Genomic DNA, 6472 nt, shown 5'->3' with positions numbered 1-6472 from the left:
ACTTTGCACAGCTTCTGCACTTTGCACAGCTTCTGCACTTTGCACAGCTTCTGTACTTTGCACAGCTTCTGTACTTTGCATATCTACTGCACTTTGCACAGCATTGCACTTTGCACAGCTTCTTCTCTTTGCGCAGCTTCTGCACGTTGCACAGCTTCTGCACTGTGAACAGCTTATGCGCTTTGCACAGCTTCTGCACTTTGCATAGCTTCTGCACTTTTCACAGCTTCTACACTTTGCACTGCTTCTGCACTTTGCACAGCTTCTGCACTTTGAACGGCTATAATATGCCGTTGATGAGCGCAATCTAGCGCGGATTGATGAGGTCGAACGTGACCGGTGAAATTCAATAATTTAATCAAGTATATAAACATGATTTATTAGTCACCCCTCGGGTAAGGGGTGGGCGAGTCATTATGTCATCACTTGGGACAGTTTCGTAAGTTCGTCAATACTTCTACGTCGATGTTCACAGATTTGGTCCCCAATTTTCACAACATTTTCTCCTAAGGTAAGTGGAAGGACTACCTGAGCGAGGTTGGTCGTTAGTTGACATTTCCTTTTTTTTGAAGCGGGAAAACTACAAAAAAATTGCGTTCTCCCAATAGCATCATAGCATCATCCTTGTAGGCTGTATGTAGCATTTCCATGTCAGTTTTCAACAGAAGAAAGCAACATTTGATGGTTGGGCGGTGCTCACGAACATCAGCCGTCATCAAGAAAGGACGAGCGCGCAAAAGTGTCGCAACAAAATCTATGATGACGGTACCCTTCTAGGATAGCAATGCTGGACTCACTAACACAGTAGCACATGCAGGGAGGATGCGGTACTGCCAAGACTTCTAGGGCAGCAATGCTGGACTCACTAACTGATGAATGTCAGTAGCACATGCAGGGAGGATGCGGTACTGCCAAGACTTCGCCCACCACACGGGCAGTCCTTTCTTGGGGGTCCCTCGTATGTTCATTGAATAACGATGGGGTGGATTTATTTACAGTTAAGTTATTGGTATGCAAACTAATGATACAAGTAAATAATTGAGGCCATAACATTGGCAGCTATAGTCAGTGGTTTTCTCAGTGCCGTTTAGAAATTCGAAAAAATCTCAATAGTTTACAAATCCGAAAAAGCTTAAATATTACTAAAATTTCACCGATATCGTAATACACAATGAGAATGAGACAAACAACTTCTTATTGATTTACCCTGCTATCGTCGCGCATTTTCGTATATATTCCATTCGCGCATCTTAGCGCCCAGACAAATATTGTCATACACATTAAAAAATTCTTTCGTGAAAATTCCATACATTTTCTAGGTAATATGCAAAAATCTGAACATATATGATTCATGTCTGATATTCCAAGATTAATTAGTTTTTTAAACAATTCCTATACTTTTTCAAATATTCACTATTTTTACATGTATCTCTTTTAAATTCTTCAACATTTTTCACATATTTTGCCCCACATAAATTCGCACATTAATACTTTTCCAAATTTTCTGCTAATTCTCTTCTGCCGATGAAAAGCTAACTATGACATAACATTTATTTTTAATGTAATAGAAGCTGGTATAATCTAAATACAGTTAAATTTGGATTTCACAAGAGGGTTAATGTATAAACAAACTTCATAAGGAGTTTGAACTGATAATTTCTGAAAACATCTGCGTTTTCTTGGATCGTCAGTAAACTGAATATGCCTGTCCCTATTAAAACACTTATCATAAAAATTTAACAAAGTCGTTGATTCGTACATACATCGTTAAGACTCAACAGATCTAATAATTTCAGCTTCAATACAGCCGTAACGATTCAATGCTTATATAGGAGCGAATTTATCAGATTAATGTGTATAAATAAATCAATATTTTTGTGTGAATACGCTGAGGCTCATCCAACATCAAGCTAGGTTATATTTAACTACCGACGCCTTCGCTCAAGAGTTACAAATCAATCTATGGTGCAAGGTTTTTATCAATGTATAAATATATGAAAACGTTCATGTTTCTTGTTATATATAAATTACGATTAATTACGAACACGAATTGCGTTGAATTTACGAGTTTTCGGTTGGATAACAAGAACATGCGAGCCTGGTTCGCTACGAGCACAAATATGGGAAGTTCGACTGAAGCCTATCATGATATGTCGCATCCAAATCTCGCACATGAATCATAGCTGTTAAGAGACTTTATTGGAGTTGCATTTTTGGAGTTGGTTGAGTCTAATTTATGTCACATTTTTAGATAGTGTGAGCTCAAGTGATTTATTTGTGAGCTCTACATTTTCGAGTGCAACGCATTTTCGTAGCTAGTTTACCGCCCGTAGCTCTTCTTTCAAATTGAAATGGGGTTTCACGATGGCAAAATTTAACATTGAAAGCGACAATAATTAATTCGATGGGAGCTTGAAGATCTGAGTGAAATAAAGAAAATAATTAGTGAAAATCAGTTTTGTATCCTTGACGAATGACTAATTATTATATCAAGATCTTTTGAAGTCAGATCATGCAAAGCAGAAGAGTTTAACTCGTTCTGAACACTAGAACTGTGAGCCGAGGTCGGGCAGATGCTGCATAGCAATTCAAGATTTAACATTTGGTGACCCCAGAGTGACATCGAGAGGAGTAACTTCCAGTGATGGATCGCATCAGACGAGAACGAGGGTTCGTGCAAACTCAATTTACATAAAGCCATTCAAGAATTGTTAACGGCGGAGACAGCGAATAAGGAAGATGTTGCTCTTAATTTCGCAGTGTGAAAGAACAAGCAAGGACAAATTATTGGACCTAAACTAACAGATACACTGTTAGAAAAAACGGTGAAAAAACGGTCCCACTGGCATTCTAGTGGCCAGTCGCCCCGTGAAAATAAACTGTTTCGCCGTTTTTATCAGATGTTTTACGGATTTCTAGTGTAAAATTAGAATAAAAACGGCGACACGGTGTTTCTTTTCAAGTGCCGACCGGCCACTGAAATGCCGGTAATACCGTTAACGGTAATTTTTCTAACTCTGTACAGAACCTCATGTTTACTGAGGAAACTAATGGCTTGTAATAATGATATTGCATTAAGGAAGAATTCCAGGTGTGTGGTGACTACGACAAAAAAATTTTCAATACAGAGTTGAAGTTGAAGGCAGCCTTGCAGTTCTAAAATGGGTTCATTTCACAGTAAACACGACCGTCAGAATGCATAAGACTGCTGAGATCTTCTGCAGTAACGACTCCCCATTAGACCGCCGAGACCAAGCATGACCAGCTCTGACATGGGCGTGTATTGACTTGTTTTCATAACTCGCACTATCATTTCTTGTCAATGTCGTAATTAATTTTATGAAACCTTGAAACTTGCTAATCATAAATCTCTGTAACTACATGCAACTTAATTACCTTGAACTCGATTGCTTATTTCGTATTTCATCATTTCACTATTAAATAATTATAAAATATTCGGTCATTAAATCTTGTCAATTCTCGAGCACGAATAATACCTGCGTATTTTCTGAATGATTAAAATTCAGTAAACGACGAAATTATTTCTATTTTTAAATTGTAGCATCAAATATTGTGAATTCGTTTTAGACCGCGCCAGCTGGTAAAAATTAGCCAGTCGCGTGTTAGCGTCATTTTATGCTCGACGTCGTGGGGTGAACATCTTCTGAGGGGTAAGATGCTAAGTTCATCACTAGAATTCAATTCTTTTAATGCAATGAAACATTTCAGTGTAACTGTCATAACTGAGTTACTAATTGTGTTTTCTGTATTCTTTTGATCTTGTTATTCCATTGTGTTCATGACATGTTTATTTAACGGCCAACATCTCTTGTAGGTGTTGGTCGGTGTCTTCGTTCTTCAACTTTTTTAAATTATCTGAGCTTCACAGTCTTTATTCCAACCTATAATACGTGCCAACTTAGGAAGAGGGATTAAATGGATAAATCCATTAATTAGGAAGAGGGAAGGCTGCTGTGAAATCTGAACAAGTAGTAGAGAAAACCAACCCTCTTCTTCAGGCGTTACAATTTGGTAGTCGTCAGTTAAGCTGCTGATCCCGACCGACGTACTGGTGCGTGACTTGTCATTTGAATAGCTAAGGTTAGCTCGTCACAATGTATTTCACATTCAACAGTCATTTTCATAGATATTTTGGATGAAAAATATTTCATTCCTATCACGAATTGTAACTCCCTTTGTCTAACAGTTTCTATGAAGTCCCTGCTATCACAGAAGGCGTTGACAACCTGTCTACAACAATCGATCAGCTGTCTGCTGGGGCTGTGTTTTAGGGTGGGCGGGTCTCGCAAAGTGTGCCCAGTTTCACGGCGTCGTTTCACACACTTTAAGACAACGCGAAACTCACAGAAAACGATAAGTTTGAGGGCACACTACGACAGATGAAAGCAAGGAACACAAACGACGTGTCAATTTGTCCTGCCACATGAAATCTTCCTTCCGCTTTGCGTAAGGGGGAATTAATTTGAATTGCAAATTTGCCCAACTTCAACGTTCTAAATATTTCCGGGATCTGCCGCAAGACTTGGCACTTCCTCGCAATATTATTCAGCTCCCAAGTCCTCAATTAGTCGCGTGCATTAAGGGGAGCGTCTGGATGAAAAAAATTTGTAATTAGCGATGGATCATTTTGAAACTTGGTAGATATGTGTAAGTCAGAAACCTGAGACGTTTTGTTTGTTCAGATTTTTCGAAAAAAATGAAAGAAAACGCGAGATTCAAAGAGAACGCCAAATCAGGGGCACTGTAAAAATCTATCTCCTCATTCAATTAACGTGTTATAACATAGAGAGACATATTATTTGATTCGTGAAGATCATATCTAGCGATTGACCGACCACTTTTTCCGAATTCTCATTTTTGGGGAGGCGAGGGATTTTTAGATTTTTTTCAATTTCCGCCCCTCCCCTTGATTTTTAAATATATAATCCAAACTATAACTAGATGAAAAAAGCGACCGGTTGATCGCGAGATATTTTTGTACAAATCGAATGGTATATCTCTCAATGCTGTAGGAGGAGATGGATTTTGAATTTTGGAAAGAGATATATTTTTAAAATTGCGTATTTTAGAAATTTTGATTGTTCAAGGGTGCAAAATAAGTCCAATTTATCGAAAAAAGAAGAAGATACAAAATTGCTTGATACTGCAGCCAAAACTTCCCATTGCCAATTACTCATATCGAGGATACCAGCGCGCGTCTGTAGACTTTTCTTGTCCAGTTTAATGCGAATAAGAAGCTATAAACGTGATTTTTCTGATTTGTATATTTCTATAAAATGTTCATTTTATAAAAGTTCAAACGGCCTAACGCAAAAAGTCTTGCATGTACATTTTTGGTATTAGCTTTATTGAACGCGTCTTATTAGTAGCTTTCAAACGAGTTTAAAAACTTTGTGATTACCGCAAGTAATCTATAAATAGCGTTTAGAACAAAAATTGTTAAAAATTGTTGTAAAATTATCATTTTATAAAAGTTCAAAACGGCCTTACGCAAAAAATATTTCATGTACATCCATGGTTGCTGGTTCATCGACCGCGTCTTGTTCGCAGCCTTCCAACGAAATCAAACACTTCGTAATTACGCGAATAATGATCAATAAATACAGATTTAATTAAATACATAATTATAGAAATACTTATTAAATGTTAATTTTATAAAAGTTTAACTCATCCTCACGAAAGAACCATGTAAGCTAAGTCATCGCGGTTTGTTGTAGCCGCTTTGCAATAATTCTTCTTAAAAATGAAATGAAAACACAGCAAACGTAATTCCTTTGTTTTTATCAAGGCGCTCGCCTTAAACATGAACCAGCTTATTTGAGGTCCCCTAAAGAAGAAATGAGATATTCTCGGATTGAATAAAGTTTTTGTTGTTCAAAATATGAAATTAAATGACGTAAGAACGAAATTCATGCCTGACATTGATTCTTCTCTTTAGAATAAGAATTTATTTCATGCATATATATACAGTACATGATGTACATGTAGAGTATATACGGAACTTACGTAGAGTCCACGGAGTTCAGTACCAGTATTCCAGTATATCTGCACATTGTTTAGATTTATTGTATTTTTATTGGATATATACTTGAGCAGACGTACCTGGGGGACCGTAGAGCAGACGTACCAGGGACCGTAGAGCAGACGTACCAGGGACCGTAGAGCAGACATAGCAGGGGGGCCGTAGAGCAGACGTACCAGGGACCGTAGAACAGACGTACCAGGGACCGTAGAGCAGACGTAGCAGGGGGACCGTAGAGCAGACGTACCAGGGAGACCGTAGAGCAGACGTACCAGGGCTGTCTCTTATACACATCTAGATGTGTATAAGAGACAGCAATTGTAGCATCAAATATTGTGAATTCGTTTTAGACCGCGCCAGCTGGTAAAAATTAGCCAGTCGCGTGTTAGCGTCATTTTATGCTCGACGTCGTGGGGTGAACATCTTCTG

This window comes from Hyalella azteca, unplaced genomic scaffold (assembly GCF_000764305.2).
Source record: "Hyalella azteca isolate HAZT.00-mixed unplaced genomic scaffold, Hazt_2.0.2 contig10143, whole genome shotgun sequence".
Classification (NCBI taxonomy): domain Eukaryota; kingdom Metazoa; phylum Arthropoda; class Malacostraca; order Amphipoda; family Hyalellidae; genus Hyalella; species Hyalella azteca.
The sequence above is the reverse complement of the archived record's forward strand: the minus strand, read 5'-3'. Positions refer to the sequence as shown.